At 36.2% G+C, this 25,795-nt stretch overlaps 1 long non-coding RNA gene across 3 annotated transcripts in view; it reads right to left on the bottom strand.

The window, feature by feature from the left end:
• The window catches only part of LOC116080016, a 35,335-nt gene that overhangs the window by 2,008 nt on the left and 7,532 nt on the right, over nucleotides 1-25,795 (bottom strand). The window contains exons 3-5 of one of the 3 annotated variants that reach the window (XR_004114281.1): nucleotides 21,458-21,571; nucleotides 20,333-20,401; nucleotides 1,089-1,238 (exon numbers count right to left, since the gene is read on the bottom strand). This is a non-coding gene — a long non-coding RNA (uncharacterized LOC116080016). The remainder of the gene's footprint in view (nucleotides 1-1,088; nucleotides 1,239-20,332; nucleotides 20,402-21,457; nucleotides 21,572-25,795) is intronic. The other 2 variants (XR_004114282.1, XR_004114283.1) reach the window with 2 other exon arrangements.

The following is a 25,795-nucleotide window of genomic DNA, read 5'->3' as shown; positions in this document are numbered from 1 at the left end:
AAAAAAAAAAAAAAAAAACACCAAAACCAGAAAGTCTTGGATGAGGTCTTATGCAGAGAAAAGCATTGTGGTCTGTTTCTTATCTCATTTTTCATCCCTATCTTTTTATTTCCCTCCCTCCTGTCCTATGTCCCTAGTCCTAGGTTCCTTTATTGAGTGCTTCCCTGATTGTATCCACAGCTGCACAGACTATTTTTCTTCACAGGACACTTCATATATCATTGACCATCCATTGTTTACTCCTTTCCTTCTCTTCTACTTTCTCTCCTGAAAGGGGGGAGGGGGAAAGTGGGGGAGGAAGCAAGGAAATGAAAATCCTCTCTTGGAAATTTCTTGCTCCTCAATATTCACCTCAAGGGTTCTTTATGAGGATCGAAGCTTCCTTAGAGGTAATGGTAAGGAAGCCAAAGAGCTTGTCACAACCAAATTCTGAGGCAAACAGTTTAATAGAATTATACCTGATTCAGTAATGTGGGTTGAGCATTGAGTAGACAATGTGTTTAAAAACCCTTGAGTGAAGCACTTGACTAAGTTTAGGCAGGTTTTAAAATAAGGGAACAGGTTGCATTGAAATATATTACAAAGGAATTACAAACATACTATTAATAAATAACATATAATGATCTTATTGTCTTCTTTTTATCCCCAGGTTATCCTAAATTCCTTTGCTAATTCCCCCATCTCATGCATATATATACTGATACATCATTCATGACTTCTTTCATTTACAAAATATTCATGATTGAACAACCAGTTATATATATATATATATATACATATATATATATATATGTATATATATATATATATATGCCAGCAATTAAAGTGAAATAACATTAAATCTTATCATGATGCTACTGGTTATGACATCAAATTATATAATCACTTTATAATCTAACAGTCTGCAGTTTAATTCTGTAAATCTAGTAACATGAAAGTGGATAAATCATTAAACACATATTCTATAGCATACTTATACCATATACAATGTGTTTTGCTGTTTAATAGCTAATAACTACTAGGTTCAATGAGTAGTATGGATACATTCTGCAAATTGGGAGAAACTTTAAAGAATAAAATTGATTTACCCAAAATATCCAAGTCTTAATCATTAGACTTTACATTCTCTTCTGTTGCAATATGATGCTTTTTTGTGTTTCTGCTGAGACTTGAATTTGTGGCCTGGCACATGCTAGGCAGTCACTTGCCTACTGCTGTTGCAGCCAGTGTACTGTTTTCTTAATTGTAGAAGCAGCATAAGCATTTCAAACATAAAAACAGAAAGAAGGAAAGGCATTAGTACTAAGCTTCTAATTTGTATTGCATGCTAATATAGATGCTTAAATTATTTCTTAATTTTTCCAAAAACCAAACAAAAGTTGTCAGATTATGTATCACATCTGGTACTCTCTTAAGTAAAAGGCTTGCTGGAAGTCAGACAGCACATAGAGATTGTATTGAGGAATATTGGAAACTAAGATCACAAATAATGGTGAAAATCAGTCTTAGTACTAGCTGAGACATTGCTCTTCTTTGATTAAATTATAAAAATAAATGAGTAACTATGCATAGAAACATTGAGCATTAGTATTGGCTATATTTACATTTCAAAACTGTCTCAAATTATTATTTAATTGAACCCTAGAGAACTGTTTAAACAAAAGACACGTGAAGAAATAGGTCAATCCTAACAAGGCTTGTTGCTTTGATGGCAGACCTCTGTTCAAAAGCATACTTGCATTATGTGAAAGTTGAAGGGGAATTTCTGGTGTATTGGTTGTAATAATAAAGTGAACTTGCTCTAAATATTAATATGTGATAGGTAGGTAGATTATAGATATACAAATGATAGATGACTGATAGACAAATAAATAGAAGCAAGTTAAGTACTCCTTGAGAATTCCTTGTGAGTATTTTCCTATATCCTAGACATAATATCTAAAATCACAATTAAGCAGAAGCATCACACACTGTGAACATTTAAAGCAAATCAAAGAATCCTTTGTTTCTTATCCTTTGAGTTCGCCATTCTTCTACTCCAGACCACTGGAATGAACATGAATGAAAGAATATTATTGGTTAGTAATAATGGACTACAGACTATGATATGTTGCCAAAATGTTGGGAGATGTTTTAAACGAACCATCTTCCTTGTGTGTCTAGAAGTTTAATCTTGGAAAACTATCATCTGAGATTATTTATTCATATTGGTTTTGTTCCCTGGCATTACCTACAGCATGTGAATGTTAAGTAAGAAAAATCTAGCCTTTCTGCTATTAAGGAGAATAAAGACTGTATTTCAACCTGATTGATACAAGTCATTTCCTCATTAAGACACAAAATTTGTCTTATGCTATTATTTTCTATCTGAAATCTTCAAGATAATGTTTGAGCTAAAACACATTAAACTGTCCATTGTTCTATTCTGGTTCTGTTTGAGTGGAAAATTAATCCCCCCCCCCTTTTTTTTGTTTTTTGTTTTGTTTTGGTTTGGTTTGGTTTTTCTAGACAAGGTTTCTCTGTGAAGCCCTGGCTGTTCTGGAACTCACTCTAAAGACCAGGCTGGCCTCAAACTCAGAAATCTGCCTGCCTCTGCAGGTAGCACATGGAATTAAAGGCGTGCACTGCCACTGCCCAGGGGGAAATTAATTCTTTAGCAAGTGTGGTTGTACAGCATATAATGATAGAGTGATAGATGTATAATGAGACTGAATGTAGTTGGACAATGCATGAGATGTGTTGTTCTTATTACAATGATCATAAATTATATGACTCAGTTTATTAAGAGTTTTACTTTTCTAAGTTGTATATTTTCATACAATAAATAAAATTAGACTATCTGATCTTTTGTCATTCTTAGACTGTTTGCCAAACAGTAACTGTAACTTTACTAAAGAAAGACAATAAGTAGCAACTCCTTATTTTAGATGGTTTCAAACTATAATCTATAGAAAGCAAAACCATAGCACTCTTTTCTACAAAAGAAAATCACATATGTTCTAGTCAAAATCAGTAACAAAGTACATGTTCCAAGGAGAGTCTTTAAACTTTTAGTAAAGGAAGCACTTGGTGTATACTAAAGCTGCTGGTTGTCAAGGATACAGTGCTAAGGAATCCACTGCTAAGGAATCCATTGTTTAAAGTGGAGGGAATTCCCTGTATTCACACTAGCAAGACCAGGACTTAGGAGACTTTAAAAACAAAACAAAACAACACAACAACAACAACAAAAAACCAACCTGTCCCTTGTCTCTTCTCCTGATCTTTATGTGGCCCCTCAGGAAAGGCAACTTTATTTCTCTTGCAAAGAGCTCCATTTCTTGTTCTGAGGCTGGAATCTCTAGAACAGAGACATTTTGCATATCTCAAAGGTGCCACTCATTCCTGGGTACCTAGCAACCATGTTCTCTTTCAAAGACATCAAAAAAGTCAAGGGACAAAGCTGGTTCCCCCTTCTCTGGTCCAAGATTTTTACATTTCATTGATGGATAAAAATTTCTCCTGAAAACTGGGATACCCACTGGAGGGTCTCAGACACCAGGAAACAAAAGAGAGGCTCCCAGGACTCAACAGTGATGATTTTAGTAGAGAACTGGATATAGAACCTGTAGAGACTACCTCCAGTAGATAGGCACGGCCCCCCAGTCATGGGACAGGGCCACACACCAATCTCAAAGATTTTAACTCAGAAATGTTCTTATATAAAGGAAGAACTGGGACAAAAACTGGAGCAGAGACTGAAGGATGGACCATCCGAGTATTGCCCCACCTGGAGATTCATCCTGTCTGCAGACACCAAACCCGACACTGATGCCCTTGCCAAGAGGCACTTGTTGACAGGAACCTCGTATGATTGCTCCTTGGGAGGTTCAGCCAGCACTTGACCAATACAAATGTGGATGCTTGGAGCCAACCATCAGAATGACCTCAGGCACCCTGGCAGGGGAGCTAGCAGAAGGACTGGGGGAGCTGAGGGGTATTTTAATCCCATAGGAAGAACAACATCAGCTGTCCGGACCACCTAGTGCTCCCAGGGACTAGACCACCAAGCAAGGAGTGTACAGGGAGGGATTCATGGCTCCAGAACACAGGTAGCAGAGAGTGGCCTTGTCTGACATCAATGGGAGGAGAGGCCCTTGGTCCTGTTAAGGTTTGATGCCCTGGCATAAGGTGATGCTGGACGGTTGAGTCCGGAGAAGGTTGGGTGATTGGGAAAGCACCCTCATAGAGGCAAAGGGCAGAGAGGAGAGGGAGGTTGTGAGATGGGGAACTTGAAGAGAGGTAACCAGGAAGTGGGATATCATTTGAGATATAAATGTATGGAGTGATTAATAAAAAAAATTTCTCGCCAGGTGGTGGTGGCGCACGCCTTTAATCCCAGCACTTGGGAGGCAGAGGCAAGCGGATTTCTGAGTTCGAGGCCAGCATGGTCTACAGAGTGAGTTCCAGGACAGCCAGGGCTACACAGAGAAACCTTGTCTCAGAAAAAAAAAATTCTCCTGAATATGACATCCTTTTTTGATGAGCCTAAGAGATATTATACAAGCATGGCTTTTCACCCTTTACTTTCTGACAGTTTCAGTCTCTAGGGGTGTATAGCTGAGAGAAAGGAATTGACATGCTACAAGGAGTCACATTTTCAAATCTCTTTGAAATTTCCCACCACACTTGTTCATTGACTTTATTTAGTACTACGCAGAGAGTTTTGTGTCTTGATGAATAGAAGTTCTTGTTTTTCTTTGAGTTGCTATGTCAGCTTTGACGGTGTAAACACAAGACTCATATCCACAATAACAGCAGTATTACAGCTCTTGAAGTTCACAGGGCTCTAAGGTGGTTATTCCTCACGTAGGAACCAATTCCTAAGCGTTCTTTGCTACTTGCATTTTCTACTTGGTTCGGTTAGACACAAAAAAAAACAACATAATTTTATCATCATTAGCTCTTACACACAGCATTTGTTTTGGAAGCCTCACTGTGTTACTTGGAACCAATGGAAAGATGTGGTAAGATGTGTTAAATTTATTTCAGTAGGATATTTTATCTCCTCACTCTTATATGTTTTCATTTTGAAAATAATTTTTTGAGAAAATCAAATTAAATATTATTATTAAACGGAAATGGAGACTTCTATTGTCCTGTTTTTTTTTTTTTTTCCCCAAGAAAGCAAACCAAATCTAGACTTGCATGCAGGATATGGATGTTCTCCTAGTGATGAATGCCATACTCCATAAATGTGTAATGCATGTTTCATACTTTCAGGGTTCTTGGAAATAGTAACTATGCCAGTGCACTTCAAGATGATGAAGTTTATCAGCCTGTGGAGTCTGAACAGATCTCACTCTTTGGATCCAGATATGAACTTACAGCCAGAAGTACACATAGAATCAACACAAATCAGCACAGTATTGTGGCTTGGTGGGAAGGAATGGGAGCCAGAGGGAGGAGCCCTGGCTGGAGTCACTGATTGAAGAATTCAGAACCTTGGCTCCATTGAAGGGTAACTGGGTGGTACACAGTACTCTGTGAGGAAACTTGCACTGAGATTATCATGGGTTATGAAGGATACCAAGAAAAGCACACTTGCCTCTGCTATCTGGGACAAGGCAGACATGATGAAATAATTAGATATTACATAGGATTCAAAAACACAGGAATTCGCTATTTTTAAAAAACTCTCCTCTCAGTTCTTAGACCTGTTTTGTTTTTTTTTCTTGTTGTTGTTGGGTTTTTTTTTTGGGGGGGGTGTTTTTGGTTTTTTTTACTCTTTTCTCCTCCCTGGTGTGGTCAGACACTGACCTACAGCTATGCTTAGTTTTGTGGACTCTGGCACTGGTGTCATCTGGCTGGCGAATTCCAATTAATTAATTTTGTGAAATAGTTACTATCTTAAAGCTATTCGTTTATACTGGCTGAAGTTCAAGACTAGTGCCAGAATTTTGAGTGCCTAAACACATTGGATTTTTTTTTCTCTTTTTTACAGCATGACACTATAAGTCAGGAGGTAGTACTGTAAGCAATCACAGGGTTCTGGAATTGTTGGTCTTCCTTTGGTACTGAGAACAAAATAAAATGGTGTGGAAAGATCTTATTGGATGAAGTGTGTCATTTTGGTGTTTATTTTTCTATGTTTTATTTCATTTCTTTTTAAAATTATTTTATTTATTTACAATCTAGCCATTTCCCTCTCCTGGTCTCCTGGCTTTTTCCATAGGTGGTGTAAAATTTGGGGAAGCATTAGGAGGTGTGGATGTATTGGAAGAGGTATATTACTGGAGGTGGGCTTTTAAGTATCAAAAGTCCACATCAGTCCCAGTATATCTCTGTCTTTCTGATTCTGCTCCCCCCCCCCCGTGTATGTGTGTATGTGGGTGTGTATGTGTGTGTATGTGGCTCTGTATCTGTCTGTCTCTGTGTATGTGTATTTCTCTGTTGCAAAGTTTAAGCTCTCAGTTACTGCTCCAATGATTGTTTGCTCCTGTGGACCTTCCCGACATGATGGTAATAAACTCATTAGCTGAAACTGTAAGCAAGGCCCCAGTTAAATCCTTTCTTTTATAAGTTATCTTGGTCATGGTATTTCTTCACAGCAATTGAAAAGTAACTAAGACATACACAGAAATGTTTTCTGAAGCAGTAGATGAGATGAGCTACCACATTTACAGACTTACCAAGTGCTTCAGACCTCATAAATAGTGTAAGATTGTAAAATAAATAAGAAATGCAACACTTGGCGATACAGACAATGGACTCATAAATTATGGGTAATCCTGTGGATCTGCCTCTTCTCAAGAGTTTAGTGTATCGCTGTGTTTGTCTCACTGGAATGAGAATCCAGGCAATAAGAGAAAGAAGCAAGATGATGCACTCAGGCAAAAGCAAGTGCTGTAAGGAGACAGTGCAAGGCAGAAGTGAGGAGGCAGCCATGAGCCTGAACCCAGAAAGACTGGCTAACAGCACAAGAGACAGGCACAGAGCACCATGACTTAAAGATCACAGAGATTGCGTGTGACTATGACATGGAGATTGTCATGACTGTGACATGCAAATCACCATGTGTAACATGAAGATCATCTCATGGGATGTGCTTTAATATGCAGTCATTATGCTAGGCATGAAGATATCTGTGACTGTGACATGAAAAATCCTCATGACTGACATGACCACTGATGCAGAGGTCATCATGTATGATGTGCAGAAATGAGTATTTTTCTAAGACTGTGTTACTTTCAAGTTACAAAGTTCGAGAATGAGGGTAGGATTTCAAATTGGGAATTTACAATTTTAAAGTTTGGAATTAATGAGCAGATAAAAATCAGATGTGTAAAGACCCATGAAGAAATCTGAGTAAATGGCTTAGTGTATGAGAGTGGATTTTAGCAAGGAATCCAGTTTATGAGATTTCTATCCTGAAGTTGCCTGAATAGGAATTAAAAGCTGCATTAAAGATAAAATCACTTGGAATAAGGACAGATGGAGACTGACTGTTGAATTGGCTAAAGTTTAGCAGTTGGGGGATATGAGCCTAACTCATGGAAGGAGAAGAGAAGAGGAAGCCAGGAAAATGAAGGAGAGAGCAAGAGACCACCACACACACATATATGCTCTAAAGGCCAAGGGAAAGATTCATTTCAATGAAGAAGGATTGGACAAGTGTGTCAAATGCCACTAATCAGTACAGTAAGATGAGAACTGAGAAACTTCTGTGGTCATGAGGAAAAGGGCCAATTCAAACTGTTTAGCAATTCCTTTCTGAAGGTACTACCACCTTATCCTATTTCCTCAGTACTTGGTCTGCAGGCTAATTAGACTAAATTTTAGATTATATTTGACTGCTTATTGTAGCTTAAAATGAAAACCAATAGCAAGGGTAGTATGTGGTGTAACTAGCAAGTAAATACCCCTGGGTCTGTGCTTTTAGCTAAGCTCCAGTTCTGGTAGATTAGAAGTATTCTGAGAGACATTAAACATAGATGCATAACACATTTGAAAATATGCAAATAAATCATGAAAAATCCTCAGACATGATGAATCTAATGGTTTCTAAATAATAGAAATAATTTGAAGCATTATATAATTATTTTGACAAACTTTTTTGGAAAAACATTTTCTTAAGTTTTGTGTGTGTGTATAAAATGTGTTAAAATATCACTGATTTCTCACCAAGGAGTTACAATTAAAATATTTACACACCTGTGGAATACCCAGATATATGTTGGTTTGTGAGCTTATGTAATTACAATTTAATTAAATTACAAATGTTAAAATAATACAGAATTTAACCTTTAAAAGGAAAATTATAACCACATTTCCCCTCTTGTATCTATATTTCTAATCCTACCAATCAATTATTCACACCAAATGCCTCCTGATTACATTTTGTAATATAAAAACTACTTTTAACCTGAAAGGGCTAATGGATTGTAATGAAAAGTATTAGCATTAGTTGACTTTTAACCTTCATTTCTCCTGAAATGCATACATGTGGTAATAGTAGAAAAATCTCCACAAAGGATCAGTCATAATTTTATTAAATTTCAATTCTATTCACCTCTGTTAGCAAAGTGATTTTTTTTTTGTCTTCTGCCACATGAACTACAGAAATCTTGTATTATATTGGTTTGAGTAATGTTCTGTGAATAAAAATCAAGAAATACCTGAATGACATTGAATTAGGTAAACAGAAAAGAGGCACAGACAGGAAATTTGTGACTTATTAGGGATGAATCCATCTCAGTGTTCTGTATTATGATGCTTCATCTTTGTTATTTACCTGACTTTATTTAAAATCCTCTAGAATACACACTCTGCTTGTGTATGCGAAGAACTTCCAAAAAGCTGTAGCTGATGAGAGAAGAACCATCTTGAACACAGGGGTACCCCTCCGAGGCTAACAGCCTAGACTCAGTAAGAAAAGCAATTTAAAAAGCACGGGGAATGTTGTATTTCTGCTTCGATGTGATGCGAGCAGCCACCACATACTCTGACACCATGCCATACCCACCATTATAGGTTTTCTGCCTCCAACCCAGGGCCAGCTTCTTCATTCTGGTTTCCAATCAGATTTTTTATCAAATCACTGAGAAATGTAACTAACTCAACATATTCACAAATCACTGCATGACAAACATCATTTAATGATACATTTTTTAAAAGTCTTCTAGGTATTATATTAAGCCCTTGTTATGCAATTTACTTCCTGTGGTGGCTTGAATAAGAATGACCCTGATAGATTCATGTTTGAGTGTGTGGCCCACAGGGAAAAGCAGTATTAAGAGGTATGGCCTTGTTGAAGTAGGTGTGGCCTAGTTGGAGGAAATATGTCAGTTTGGAGGTGGGCTTTTAGGTCATATATGTGCTCACTCTACGCCCAGGATGGGACACAGTCCCCTGCTGCCTTCAGAGGAAGATGTAGAGCTCTCACCTCCTTCTCCAGCACAATGCCCACCTGCACATAGTCATGTTTCCTGCTATGACTATAATGAACTTGGAAACTGTAAGCCAGTACCACTTAAATATTTTCCATTCTAAGGGTTGCCATGGTCATGTTGTCTTTTCACAGCAATGAAACCCTAAGACACTTCCTAAGAATCTTGAGAAGTAGGGAGTATTTTTTTTTTGAGATAGAGTGAAGAATATGTGAATGTCTTTTATTTTTTTAATTTATTTTTTATTAGATATCTTCTTTATTTACATTACAAATGATAACCCCTTTCCCGGTTTCCCCTCTGGAAAAAAAAAACCTATTCTCTCCCCCCCTCCTGCTCACCTACCCACCCTCTCCTTCTTCCTGGCCCTGGTATTCAACTACAATGGGGCATAGAACCTTCACAGGACCAAGGACCTCTCCTCCCATTGATGATCAACTAGCCCAGCCTCTGCTACATATGCCTCTATTCTAGTTACTTTCTTTTGCTGTAAAAATCAACCTATTTGTCACCAGAGTCCAATTCATAGTCTATCATCTTGGGAAGTCAAGGCAGGAACTCCAAATGGAAATTGAAGGAAAGGAAAGGAAAGGCCTCTCTTTGCAGCAGAGACGATTAACAGAAAACCTCAGATGGTCAAAATACAGAAAACTGCTCCTCATGTTGGACCCAGCCCCAGTAGATACATCTACCACACAAGTCCCATGCCACATTCCCCGGGGACACCACAAGATGGGGCAGAAAGATTCTAAGAGACAGAGGACCAGCAAGTCTGCTATGAGATTGTGTCTCATAGAAAACTCAGAGAATCTACATTCAAAGTTTCTTGATACCTTGTATTTTACAAATACTTAATAGACACACAGGTGAAATTTTTATATTTTATTCACTTTAACATAGGATGTAGTTAGTCAACTATTAATAAACGATGGACTCATAAAACCTTATATCTTCAAAAGAGAACTCAAAGAGCAGGGATGTGTGCAATGGGACATATTAAAATGAGCCTGTAAAAGATATGATACTGACTTTTTGTTGGGCATTGTAACATTTTAAATTCATCTGTTTTTTTGGGGGGGTGGGAACACTGTATTGCTCCCCCCTTTTTTTTACAGATTAAAATATTAAAAAATAGCACAAAGAGAATTAAAGATCCAGTAACACAAACCAGAGGATTACAGGAGACACCAACAAATCTTCTTGGCCTATTTAAAATATTTAACTTCATTTTGACAGCCTATCCCCTTTGTGACCATAATGATCTTAAAGAATACGACTGGTAATAAAACAGGGCTATTAGGTCAAGCTAGTTATTTACATAGGTGTGTTTGTATGTGTCTTTGCCATGTGGGCTGCTAGGCTTTGTTTTCAGTTCCCTGAGTCACCAAGACCACAGAGCAGCATCTGCCTGGATATTTTCATAAAGAATCTCAGATGACACGTTTACTTAAAGCCTCTATTTTTTCTATCCCCAGGCCAGGAAGCCAAGTACAAGAATTCTTCTCCATCAGATTTCACTATAGGGTTATAGCTCTCATACCAAATTCTTACATCAGGCAAAATCACTAGGGGATGAATTATTACCAAATGGAAGTTTCTTGCAGTTTTTAAGTTCTTTGTTTGCCAGCAATTGACTTTGTAATCTATGTAATCCATGGGGTAGGCCATCTTTCCTGTCCTATTAGAGGCAGTGGTTGCATACATAAAGTAACTTTTTTATTCACTAGGAATTGGAATACCTAGTTAAAAAATCATAAATATTTCAAAATAAAACAACTCTCACCCTTCAGACAAAATATTAGAAGTGATATTCATATTATATTTATGCAAATATTACCATGGAAAATAAGACTATACTATGGTTGTGAATTCTGAGAAATGGTCTGTTTTGTGCCTCTCCTGCCAAAAATGTCATTTTATATGTATAAAAAGATCTATTTGGAAATAGATTCTTGACCTTTGTAACACTACATTTTATGATAAGAGATATCAGATTTGGGGTGGATAGACTGACATATGCAATCTTTAATCTTCTAAGAGAAAAGAGAGGAAGACTTATGATACAGACACACTAAGGACAAAGCCATATAGACAGTTAAATATCTGTCTATAGCCTTGGAAATTCCATGCATTGGGTGAGACCATCAAAGACTAGGAGAGGGGCATGAATTAGATCACTTCCTTCAGGAAGAACTAACTGAGCTAGAACCTCCCTTTAGTTGTGTGATTCTGGCCATCAGTACCTCAGAAATATATATTTCTAACATTTTAAAACAATTTTCATAGTAATTTGTGATGGTAACCCTTAGGTAGCTAATACAGGTGGCCATTAAAAACCAAAGCACTATATTTAACAGATTTACTTACTGTAAAAACTTATAAGCATCATAGAAAATTTTAAAAGAGTGAGGAAAAGACTTCTTCACTTTCCCAAAACAAAACTTCAGGCAAACCAGCACCCTGGAAAATTGTGATGACACATCATAAGTTTTACTCAGTCCCAAAGAATGAGTTCTTATGTTACTAGATCTTGAATTAATATCTGCTTTCATTCAGAGATCCATGGATATGGTTTGATATTCGTGTATGGATATCAGTCAATAAAGAGTAAACAATTCAAAGCATGAAGCATACTTCACGGGTTCTTTTCAGGCATCTGGTGCGTGTGTTACATGGTTTCATGGTCAGGTGTTGCTGTTGTTGAATGACACAATCACCTGGGATGGGAGTTTAATGAATATTTAATGAATAAAGGCCTAAATTAGGTTTGCCTTTGGGTATGTGTGTTGCGGGGATTCTCTTGAGTATGGTAACTCAAGTGAGAAAACCCATTCACTGTGGGAAGCACTGTTCTAAGGCTCCTGAGTTGAAAAGTAGAAAAAGCAGTAGTATGCATATATGCATGTATAAATTCTCTCTCTCTCTCTCTCTCTCTCTCTCTCTCTCTTTGTCTCTCAAAACTGTGGTACCTATGGGTATAATGTGACTGGTTGTTTTACATTCCCATTCCATTGACTTCCCCCAAGACTGTAATCTGGAACTCTGAGCTAACCACTCTTTTTGCTTTTATCAGGGTATTTTAACACAACAACAGGAAGAGAAACTAAGACCTAAAACTAATAAAATCTACTTTCCAGTTTTGTTCCTTGGTAAGCTTTTGCATATTCGGGAATATACTGAGAGTACTCAGTAGGGCAGCTGACTAAGGATGTCAAAGTCATGTTTACAATAATTGTGAGATGTTATATTCTCCTCTCACGAGTGTGCAGTAGAATTTTTCAAAACTATATTATACAGGGTATGTGACTTGCAACAGGATATATACAGAAGTAGATTAATGATCTAGCATTCATCCTGAAATCCATATATTGAGTATATTACAATAACCCATATATTAAAATAATTTAAAAGACAATCACTCCTTTAGCTTAAATTATTTTGAAGTTTGGACATTGTTTTCCTGACCCTGGAATGGAATTCAGTGGTAAAATACTTTTCAGATATGTGTCAGGCCCTGTGTTTCATACCCGGTACAATATAAAAAAATATTAAAAAAAATAGTTTTAGCCGGGCGGTGGTGGCGCACGCCTTTAATCCCAGCACTTGGGAGGCAGAGGCAGGTGGATTTCTGAGTTCGAGGCCAGCCTGGTCTACAGAGTGAGTTCCAGGACAGCCAGGGCTATACAGAGAAACCCTGTCTCAAAAACCAAGAAAAAAAAATAGTTTTATCTCTTTTGACGCACATGACTAACCACTCTAATATAAATTAACAAATGATTATAACTATAAAATGTTATAATTTTCAGTATTACAAGTAACCTACAAAATGACAAACTCTGAGATCTTGCCAATTATGCAAGGTTGTGCAGAGCCTAAGATGGCAGGGAAAGCTGCTTTAGGATTAGCCTGCTCCTTCTCAATAACTTGAAAAAGCAGGAGTTCATACAAAGCCATACTTCCATATCATGACTACTCCCTGCTTGGAGTCAATCATAGTGCTCATTACAACAGGAGACAATGTTTTACTTGTAAAGCCATGAAGGAAACACAGTTTTGAAATATAATTTCAAATTTATATGTGATCATCCATTTATAGAGCACAAAAGAAATCTGAACTACATTGACAAGGAAGTATTAATGTCTAGATGGAAAAAAAAATATATCCCAGGGAGATGAGAAGGACCAGACACAAAGGACACATGTTTTAGGGATTAGCAAAACTTCATTAAAATCATAAGTTATCACACAGAGGAACCTAATATCCACCATGAGATAGACTCCCTATTTTATGAATATAGCCAGAAAAGTCCAACAAGAGCACAGGAAGGGGGCTTGTCAGTGTCAGAGCCAAAGCAAATAGTCTTCCGTTCAAAAGGTTTCTGGGAGACGAGCTGAAAAGCAGCACACTCCACACTGTCTACAGCTTCCTAAGAGATGGCAGAATCTGCTCTTATCAGGAAATTCACTAATCGCTGAATGACAGAGGAGCTGCAAGAATCCTCCTCCAGCAAAGATAATTATTTTTTATAGTGTTGCCTTGATCTCTTCAGGCAGCCACACTAAAAGTGTTCCCAACCCAGTAGTTTATAAATAAAAGATATTTCTTTTCAAAGTTCCTGGAGGTCTGGCATATCCAGGGTCAAGGTAGTGGCAGTTCTACTGCCTGGTTAGGACTGCTTGGGCTCAGGGATGAAATCTTCTTGATAGGGCCTCACAAGTAGGAAAACCGGAGCAGGTCTTTGACGCCTCTTATTATGGCGTAATAAAGGTGAAATGGCAAGCCATTGTGATGAAGTTATCTCCCAGCTCGTCCCAGTCTTGACACCATCACAGTTCAGTGTGCATAGGCCGGCCGAGGCAGAGGCAGAGACAGAGACAGAGAAAGAGATGGAAAATTAAAAAGTATCCATATATATCCATGCCAGAATGTCACCTGCAAAAACCAGAGGTCAACATCCAGGAGTTGGTTTACTCCTTTGACCATTTGAGTCTCAGAAATTGAGTTTGCAATACAAGGCATGGTGACAAGTGTCTTTACCTGCTAAACTATCTTACTAGTACTGAAAAGATCTTTATTCAAACGGCAGTAGGTCAGTATTTTCCTGTCCATATTACTACTTTTTGCATCCAACTAGGAGGTGTAACTGCTCAGAGTATCCTGCAAATCAACATTTGTTTCTATTGCATATAAATATGAAATAATAACTCTGTGCTAGGAATTCTTAGAAATGTCCCTAGATATCCCAGCAGGGTATGCACTGTTGCTGATAAAGCCCTTCAAATACCCAATGTCTGATAGAGAAAGAGATATTGCAAGATGTAAAACAATGGAATTCCAAATGTTCATATTGTCTGAGAAAGCATTATGGAAAACAGTACTCATGGTAGCTTGTGCATCTTTCTTCATGGGATATGCTCTTCAGTCGCATGACTCTGCTCTGAAAATTGCCATCAGTCCTTCATACAATGATTCCACTTCCAGGAAATGTTACAATGGTGTATTAACAATACATAACCACAGATAACCTAAACATGCATCAATTTAGAACTGGTTCAAAGCAGCATCAGTTCATCATAAATATCAAAGTGATAATAACTTAGTTTATGCCCTTGATGTTTTGGCACTCATAATGTTTTAGATACTTTTACTTTTTTAGTTCAATATTATTTTGTGTAAATTCGTATTTTGTCTACAGGTATGCTTGTGTACTTCCTGCATGCTTGGTCTCATGGAGGCCAGAAGATGTTATCAGACTTTCCCCACAAGTAGAGCTATAGACAATTTAGAGGGCCATGTAGATAATCAGAATTAAACCGGTGTCCTGTAAGTTCTCTCCTGTGTTTAGCCATGCCCCCAGGTCCTTTAGATACCTTTCTATATTCTGGATATAGAGACATGAATAAAACAGACAAATGCCTACTGTCCTAGAGATTGCATTGTATTTGGAGAAAGAGTAAAATACAACACTAATTAATCATATATAGAATTAAAGAGAAAACTAATTCAAAGAAATTGGATGGTGGAGCTTTTAATAAGATATTAGGAAAAGGATCCTCTGCAAGGGTAAAATTCTGTTTAATATCCACAGAAGGTAGGAATAATAATATCCAGGTATCTGGGTAAATGGGATCCAAGACAGAGGAGACACAAATTTTTGGTGACTGTGAGGGAAAAGAAGACAAAAGGTAATGAACACAAGAGTGAGCTACAGATAATGAGTGCAGAGTAGAAAAGAGCCATGGAAGGTTTGGAAGAGGATGGAGAACAGGACTCATGTGCTATGGCTACACTGTAATGAGATAGATGCCATTGGCACATTAAAAATAGTTAACAAGAGAAGGAAGCAATCAGTTGTAATGTTTCTCCAATAACTTGAACTTGAAATAATAACAGTATCTGGACTGAGCTACAGTATTGAAAGTGAAAGACAGAAAGGATACTGGGTTAGTTTGAACATCAGCAGACATTTTTTAAAAACAGAATAGATGAATCATTGGGTTAAATATGATTCTGTTTTAATTCTCATGGTCTTTTAGCTCAAAAGAGAAAATATGAAACTATCCTTTAAATTTAATAAGTTATAAGAAAATAGTCTCTTTTAGATAAACAAAAATAATCATATTTGAACTTTGAAGTCTGAGCATTAAATTTGACATATCTCTCTTTTGAACTGGAATATTTGTCAGGTATGTCACGAGTAATTGTTAAAAATACATAGAATATTTGATTTTAAATTTTTAAACATTTTTCAACATTCCCACGTTCTACTTCCTCCCTCCATCCCTATTGCTGGACAGTCTCAATCTGCCATCTCCTGAATAATGACACAAGAGACTTATGTTTATTTATGGAAGATTAGGCCTTAGTTTAGGCTATTTACCAACTAGCTCATGTAACTTAATTAACTCATTTACTCTAGTTTAAGTTCTGCCACACGGCCCACTAGTTACCTTTGACTAAGACCTGGTAGGTCCAACTTCCTCCATGTCTAGCTGGCAAATTCTTGCCTCTCTTTCTTTCCCACGGTTCCTATATCTTCCTGGAAGTTCTGTCTAGCCTCTCCTGCTTTGCTGTAGGCTATTCCACTCTTTATTAAACCAATCAGAAGGTGATGAAGAATATGTTTACACAACACTGAGACTGGTGATGCTTCATAAAAATAACAAAATCAAAATCCAGCCTGTGCCCAAATCTCTGCTGTTACAGAAATCAGCATTTGAGTAATAAGACAATCTTTACATAGTGCACAAGAAACTATCACAGCGCATGCCCTCCCATACACTCCCTTATTATCTTTAAAAGTCATTGCCTACTTTTTCATTAGTTCACACAGAGAGAGGTGGGGGGGAGAGAGAGAAGGGAGAGAGAGACAGAGACAGAGACAGACAGAGACAGTGAGAGACAGAGAGTGAAAGAGAGAGAGGTAAAAATATATATAAATTTAACTTGTTTAGCACTGGTGTGTATATGTTTTCAGGGCTGATCATTTAGTAAAACAGTAGCACACATATGTTGGCAGGGACCAACAGCTCTCTAATTGGATTTAAGACTAGATCAATAAAAAGAGAATCATGTCTGGTCCTAGAAATGGCCAAATACTCAAAGCTAGAGAAGTCACGAATCTTGGAGAAGAACCTTCAACCACAACTTTCCTAAGCCATCATAATCTCTAACTATAATTTATTTGATTTATATTGGATAATCCTTACCCTCCACCTTCTCTTTGCAAGAGATGAAGACCATTACAGAAAACCACAAGCAATTAAAATACAAGGCTGTGGATCTCAATACCTACTGAAACATCTACAATCCAGTTCCTGAGTTTCAGGGATTACTGAGGAAGACAAAGCAGAAAAATTTTAAGAGCCAGAAGAATAAGGGTTTTGTTCAGTTGGTTTTGATAAGGGCTCAGTTGAGTTTGCCTTTCTTTTCAAAGGAAATGTTAGATTCAAACATTCTAGGAATGTTGGGAATTGTTAAGGACTCACAGGTGGACTAGATATATTCTGCATTATGAGGTAGTTCTGAGCCTTTGAAGTTAAGACTAGTATGCTGTAGTTTGAATATGACCTCTAAACACAAATGTATCATTGTGTCTTGTGCCATTATTGGGAAATAGTGGAACATTACAGCCTAGGGTCTAGTTAGGTATGGTGAGGTTATTGGATGTGAGTCCTTGAAAGGGGCATTGATATTTCCACTCTTTTCTTGATTTCTCTCTTTGCCTCACTACTCCATGAGATGGGTGTTTTCCTTTGTTTTCCATTCCCCTCTAACTATTGACACTTCATCATGGGGGAGTCATAAGGACGAGCTCTGAAAACATGAGTCAAAATGCCTTCACCTATACATATAAAAATACATATATTCTGTCACTATAAACAGATTCCTTATAGTCAGCTGGAGACATTGTCAAAAATTCAAAAGTCCCAAGACAGAAGGACAGAGTAAAAATATATAATTGAGTAATGCCATTGTGTAGAAGGTATTTAAATCCATTGCAGTAGATAAATTTATGTGTAGAAAGAAAAAGAAAATAGATAAATGTTAATACAGAGCACAATATCTCAATTCCAATCATATGTCAATCAACAAAATAGCACAACAAGAAGAAAATAAAGAAAGATGGTAATTTCATAACATGAGAAAGATGTGGGGCTCAAAGATTAATGCAAATATCAACTAAAATAAAGAATTGCTAAGTGACAATCAAATATTAACAATCTGCTAAAGGAGCATAGCTATAAAAAGGATTCCTAAGAACATTTTACTATATCCATAGATAAGTGTCTTGTTCAGTCATCACCAGAGAAGCTTCCTCTTGAAATAGATAAGAACAAGTACAGAGATTCACAACTGAAAAATGTGCAGAGAAGAAGACACTTGCTCCAAAATGGAATGTCATCATCAAATCTCTACCATCAGGGCTTAAAATCCCTGTGAAAGGAGAAGCAGAAAAATTGTTTAAGAGTTAGAGGGAATGGAAGACACCAAGGAAATGAGGCCTTCTGAATACAGCAGGACCAGTACACATATGAACTCACTAGGACTGTGGCAGCATACCACACAGTCTAAGCCAGATGGAGTTCCAGCACTGAGAGCAGAAATGGACACCAGTCCCCAACCCTAACCCTGAAGACATCTCCAACTGATAATCACTCACAAAGGAAAAACTCATTTTCTCCGAGTCTCACTGGGTATACAAACCATTCTTAAGGGCAGCCCCACCCACCTTTATGACAAGCAATAGATGGCCATCACTGAACAAACAGAAGAACCCCCCCCCCAAAAAAAGCACAAGAAATGCACAGAAGCAAAGGGATACATTCAAATTCCCATTAAAAACACATAATTGAAAACCATAATATGTACACAAAAATCTTTAAGGTTTGAAAAAATCCAAAAGTCCCATTTGGTTTTGTTTTTATTATATTTTATCTTATTTTGTCATTAGCTTAAAATACTGTTTGTTTGATACAATAAACGTAAATAAGAGAAATAAGGTGTGTGAATTTGGATGTGATGGGAGGAGGAAAGCATTCTGGGAGGAGTTGTGGAGAAGAAAACATAATCAAAATATAGTGTATAAAGTATATTTTCAGTTAAAACTAGGAAAAATAAAATGAAAAGAGAAATACTTGGTAATGAAATAGAAGTTAGTAATAAACTCAGAAGACAACAGATTCAGTGGAAAGTGTGATATCATGGACTTAGATATGCAAAATGTTTCTAAAACATAGTTTAAAGTGAATACAAAGAAAATATACTTAAATTTACTAAACATGTACATTTATATTGTGCATATTTACATATGTGAATGAATATGGGTATATTTAGTATTTACATATAATTATAGAAAAAATAAAATTAAAACTTATCAAGATTCTAGTAGTACATTTCTTATACAACTAACATTGAACTATTTACTCTCTGTTTCTGCACCATCTTTTAAATAAATAATATAGTATCTATTTTTCTTACAGTGACAAAAAAGTCCATAAACAATATATAAGAAAGAAATACACAAGACATTTATATGATCCATTTTCTGTGAAAATATCTGTAGAACAGTATTGATCACTGGAAGTTTACTTTCAGCTCCTCTTATAATAGGATGTATTTTAGAAGTGCATAGTTGTAAAAAGCATTATGTTTAAACACTTGAAGAAATTCAGGGAGTCCTTTCTTCTCATAGTGTGAACGCTTTTTAGTAAAGAGTATTCTTTCACTTCCAAATAAAAATCTGATTTCAATTGTTCCTAACAGCCTGGAAACAAGATGCCAAATTCAAAACTAATAAGAATATGCACTAAAACGTTGTTCGAGTCCTTTTCTTCAAAAAGCCCCCTTTACAAAAATGTTTAGATTAGTAAGATTTGTATTTCTCACTTCTTAACAGTGGTATATCTCAGGTAGGCCTCGGTTTACCAAAACCTACCTCAAACATAATCATGCCTCAAAAGGCATGTGTATCTCATTTCCAAAATGAAAAAGAAAAAAAAAAGCACCATGCTGAATTGTTTAAACGAAGTAATATAGTGGTGAATTTCTTCTTGTTATTTAGCTTGGAATACTGTGTCTAAAATGCTGAGCTTGGAGTCCCATAAAGCTTGTTCTGCTTTGCACAAATCACTCCCAGCTTAATTTAGGCCAGGCCTGTGTTTGCTTTGAAGGAACACAAACAGAAACATTAGTTGTTCCTCGCAAAGTCCTTAGCAGATGATTCAAGATTTTCTGGCCATTATTATGATATTGACTGCAACCTAAGTTGCAGTCTTGAATAAGGGAAAAAACCAATAAAGGTAAACAGTAGGTTATCATTTATCTTTATAAAATATAAGAAAAAACCTACAATATATGGATTACAGTTAAGTACACTTTGCATTCATGGGAGACAGCTTACCTTGAAACATAGTAGCTTCAGATATACACTATAAGAATTATGTCAAGAGTTCTTATGCTCTATCACCATCTAAAATCAGAAAATATATTTATGTACTTTTTCCTGATTCCAAACAATATAAATGAAACTTTAGTCTTACCAGTAGTTGTTATTTTGACCTCTCTTAAAAGACTTATCTTCCTTTCTCACCTAGCATTAACTCTTAAAACAATATATCTACTATTCCAATATATCTGAGCACTAAAAGGTAGTTGACAGATTTAAACTCAACAGGAATGCAATTACAATAAGTGTAAAAGGATCAACATTTCTATTAAAAGGGAGAGTACACAAGAATAAAAATTTCAGAAATATATAAGTTCATCATCTACCAGAGATATGCTTAATTTTAAAACACAAACTCATGATGGAAAATTAGGCATTTATTACCCATCTGATACTCTATTTACCTGTACTGATATCAGAGTCAGACAAAGTCACAAAGTATAACTAAACAGTAGTCAAAAATAAAATGTTATTTTTTAAAGTTTTAAATTATGAATGAAGAAAAAATTTGCAAAAGTTAAAAGATCTCCCAAATTTGCAATCATAAAGAATCTTTTACAGATTCTAATATCCTTTTCTGACCAATTAGGAAAACAACTAGATGAAAATAAACATATATAAGTATTAAAAAATTATCTTGTCTTAGTTAAAGCAGATAGGGGAAAGTCTTATAACCTGTAATTTGTTTTTGTGTTTATTTTTACACAACTAAAGTTGACTACTTCCCATTCCTTGATTTAGGAGAGGAACTCAGAAGGCCCTTAGGATGATCTGTTTGTGTGAGAAGAATTTAGAAAAATAGATTTTATAATTCTAGATTAATTGCATAAAAATTTTGGCAATAGTTTTCAGCATCAGTGAAGTAAAAGTCATTTAATAGCCTATTTTCCTTAAGAGTGAACTACAAGATAGAAACTATGTAAATAACATGGTTACTTCTTTTGCAAAACAGTTTTAAGAGATGACATACTTTGCTTTATTAAAATTTATTCCATCTCTTGACTTGTCAACTGCTAAAATGAACAAAGCTGAAGGACTGTTAGCCCAAGAGCTGTGCACTCTGTCCTTAGTGTGGGTTACCTTGTAGGTTCCTAGTTCTCACAGACTTGCAGAGTGCTTATAGCCACACCTGGCTATAAGTCAAGAATGTCTCCACATTATTTCAGGGGATTTTAGGGGTCTTGAAACTGTAGGCTAGTCACAAGGAAGAAAACGTCAAAATTAACCATTAGTCAACAACATAAGCAAAAGCACAGTAAAAAGTTTTTCAGGTTAGATTCAACATGGGCTTACAGCTAGAAAGATAGGGATAACTTTAGATTTAAGTGGGTTCACCAATAAACAGCTTTATTTCAGAATGACTAGTAGGTCTAAATGTCTTCTCAGAAAGTGGTGTGTTTTGCCTAGGACAAAAGTCTTAAAGGAAATTCATTTAATTTTTGGTTTTTAAAATGTAAAACAAATTAGAATATGCTGGGGGTGGGAACTCAGTTTTTTTTTCCAGGGCTGGTAACATTGAAAACTGCTTCATTCTCTAGTACTATGAATGGTTTTCAATGACATGGCTTGTCAAAGTCATGATTTTTAAGTATAGATGTAGATCGGAGCATTCATTACACATTTTATTCTTCAATGTCCTTGTGTGGACCTTTTATTTTTGTAAATAATTGTCGAAATGATTGTAGGACTTTAAAAAAATTAACTTTGAAGTTTTAAAAGCATGTATTTTTTCAACCTGTACTTTTCTTAACTAATAAATGTGATTCTCTCCTTCTTCCCCAAAAGTTCATTTATCACAGTTCTGAAACTGAAAGTTTGATTTCATGGTGTGGCATGATTGTGCTCTGGCTTCTCTTTCCAGGTCTCAGACTAGTTATTTTCTGTACCCTTGCTTGGTAGAAAGAGCTATTGAGGTGTCTGGATGTCCTTTTAGGAGGGCACTAATATATTCATGAATACTTTACTCTCATGATCAAATTACCTTCCTAAAATAACCACTTGTTAATACCCCCATATTGGTGAATCAGAATTTCAACACCAATTTCAAAAGAGAATAAATGTTTAGTGAGTTATAGCTATATATATATATATATATATACTGCATATCCACAGACCTAAAAACTTCAAAACATAGCTATGTTTTTAAGGGTATACAAAATATTTACTGAGAGAAACTACAGTATGTGACAAAATTTTCTCAAACTTTCAAAAGTTTAATATGAAATGCGATATGTATTCTGGCAATAGGAAAAATAGTATTTAATGTCAACAATCAGAAATATATAGGTAGCTCAATTATAATGCTGAACAATAATCATTAAAATGTAATTTGAACTAATTAAACTTTGTATCATTCACAATAGTACAAAATTGCTAGAAATAGATCTACAGAGCCTCTTTGTTGGAATGCACAATGCGCTAGTGAAAGTAGACAATGCCTAACATAGGTAAAAAGTTGTTTGTTCTTCCACAAAGTTATCTATATGCTCAATACAATTTCAGTCACAACTTCTTCAATATTTCCTATGTATTATAAACTGTTATATATTTTTAATAAAAATATAAAAAGCCTGAATAGCCAAAGAAATCTTCATAATGTCATGCACATGTGAAGGATAAAACAAAGCTGCAAACCAATGAACAAAGAATGGGCATGGTGCTGTGCATAGTGGTATAACACTATGTAACATAGCACTTAGAACACAGGTCAATGAGATTGCCACAAATTCAAGCCTGGCATTGTCTACCTTGGGAAATCTAGACTACAAAGACTACATAACAAGACAATAAACATTTGTTTTCAATTTAGTTCTGAGATTATAATTGCTATATTTCTCCTTTTCCTTTCCTCTCCATATTCCTCTCCATTTCCATATACACTTCCTGCTCATCTTCACAGTCATGATTTTATTCACTAATTATTATTGCACACATTTATGTGTATATATATGTATATATATATGTGTGTGTGTGTGTGTACTTCTAAATATAACCTACTAAGTGCACATAATGTTACTTCTATAAATCTTTTCATGGCTGACCATTCAGCACTATAAACATTTAAATTTAATTTAATGAAAAAAAAAGGATATACTTCTAAAAACAAAAACACATCACAGTGCTCCTTTGTCTTTGTCTCTTCTTCAAATAATCACTTCCTGACTATGAAATAATTTGCGAAATCAGCCTTTGTGTAATGTGGTGAAAAGACAATAAGGAAACAACATTGGATTCTTGGATTCTATTCTAGGAGAGAGGGGTGGAGGGAGGGAGGGAGAGAGAGAGAGAGAGAAAGAGATACAGAGAGGCTGAGAGAGACAGTGAGACAGAGAATGTGAACTCACAAGAGGATAATAAGATCATTCACAATTAAAGAGAAAGAAGAGCATTCTTCACAAGGCACATGGCATGGACTGAGAAGAGGCAAAAGCCTCATCTAAATCTAAATTGTAAGCCACACATCCCTGGCAGGCATAGCATCAGGTAAACTTTGTTCTTGAAAAACCTCTATTCCACTCAGGTTTTGGTAACTGAGTCGTGCCATCAGCATGAGGCAGCACAGGAGAGGATGTCCAGCTTATTGGAGGACTGTGGTTAATAATCATCGTCTTGAAAGAGAATCTGTTGTTCAGGACAGAGCTTCTTTCATGTCTGAGGCCAAAGACCGATGACTTAATGACTTTCATTTTGTTTTAAAAAGCAACTTATATAAGGTTTTTGTTTTCCTTTTAGCTACATAGTTTTGCTTATATGCTTTTTTATTTATTGTGGAGAACTTTTTTACCTCTTGTTCTTTGATCCCCTTTTTCCTGCCCATTTCTTGCTGTCACAGCTGAATTTGTCTTTCCTCTCACCGTGTCCCAGCCCCCATTCTTTACTTTTTTCTATTATACTCATATTTTCATCTTATTTCTGTGCTTGGGTGAAATCTGACAGTTGGCTTCAATTTATATACACTATATCTGTATCTGTTTGGTTCAAGTACATTCACTGCTGTGGATATTAATTTTCTCCTTTCTGAGAGAGATGTATAGAAATTGATTCTTCAAGAGAGGGTTTCATCCCCAAAAGACTCTGAAATAAAATTAGAGGAAGTGTTCATCTCAACATACATACAAACTGCAGCACAAAAACACGGGAACACAAAGAACCAAACATGATTGATTGGCAGCTCATAACTTCTCAATTACCAAATTCCCAAAGATACTGAAAAATGAAAAAAAAATCCCATAAAAATAATTTTGTTGTTCATTTTTATAGTTTAAATATTGCATATATAAATATAATGTATTTTGATTGAGACCTCCTCCATCCTCTTCCCTTCAGTTCCCTCCTTAAATACCTCCAGAATTTCATTCCAATTTTATGTTTTCTTTTTTTCCTTTTTTCTGAATCAATTTCTTGCTATCTATGTGTGTATGTGCAAAGGTACATCTAAAAGAACATGAGAAACCTCTCATGAGCTGCCTCCTTGAGAATACTGACCATCTCTTTCCCAGTAGCCATCAGTTGACAATAGATCCTCAGTGATGAATGAGACTTCATCATTTCCACCACCATACCACACAGCTACTTGCTGGGAAGTTTGTCTAGCTTGATCTGGCACAGGTCTTTTACATACTGTCACAAGAACCACTGTAAGTTTATGTGTGAAACTCTTAGTGACTAAAGATCACTGTTCCCTTGTAGACATTTACTGTCTCTCTGGTCTCTGCAAATTTTGTTCTTCTTTTCCATGATGACTTTTGCACTTTGGTTGGTAGTGTGTGGTGTGAAACTTCTTTATTGCAGTAGGTTAAAATTAATACAAACATCCCACAGCTGATCAACATGAAAGGAGTAAGAAACAATGGAGTTCTAAGTTCTACAGCAGGTCATCCAAAGTTTATTTTTTTAAAAACGATGAGTGACATCAAGGCAGTATTTGAAAAATACATGAAAAAAGTAGATAATTTGGTTCAGGAGTAAAAAGACAATAATAGAATTAAGTGTCAGAAACATGGATAAGAAAGTAAACACAATAGGTAATGCCCATCCTTGCAAGAGTTCATAGAAGCTCTGGTGCATGACCACAGCTTGTGAGAGGGAAGTCCCTCTCTTAGACAGACAGAAGAACATTGAAGTTTCTGCACCAAGCGAAGAAACATGAGAAAGCAGGAGGAAAAATACAGGGGGAGTCTGTTTGGGCGGGCTCAGCCCCAAGAGGGAAACACTCAGGTTAAAGAGCTGTGAATTGTACTACAAAGGGTAGACGTGATTACAAAGAAAAACAGAACGGAACAGAACAGAGAAGAGAAGAGAAGAGAAGAGAAGAGAAGAGAAGAGAAGAGAAGAGAAGAGGAGGAGGAGGAGGAAGAGGAAGAGGAGGAGGAAGAGAAGAGGAGAAAAGAAAAGAAAAGGAAAAGAAAAGAAAAGAAA

Source organism: Mastomys coucha, unplaced genomic scaffold, assembly GCF_008632895.1.
Source record: "Mastomys coucha isolate ucsf_1 unplaced genomic scaffold, UCSF_Mcou_1 pScaffold6, whole genome shotgun sequence".
NCBI classification, from domain to species: Eukaryota; Metazoa; Chordata; class Mammalia; order Rodentia; family Muridae; genus Mastomys; species Mastomys coucha.
The sequence above is the reverse complement of the archived record's forward strand: the minus strand, read 5'-3'. Positions and strand labels throughout refer to the sequence as shown.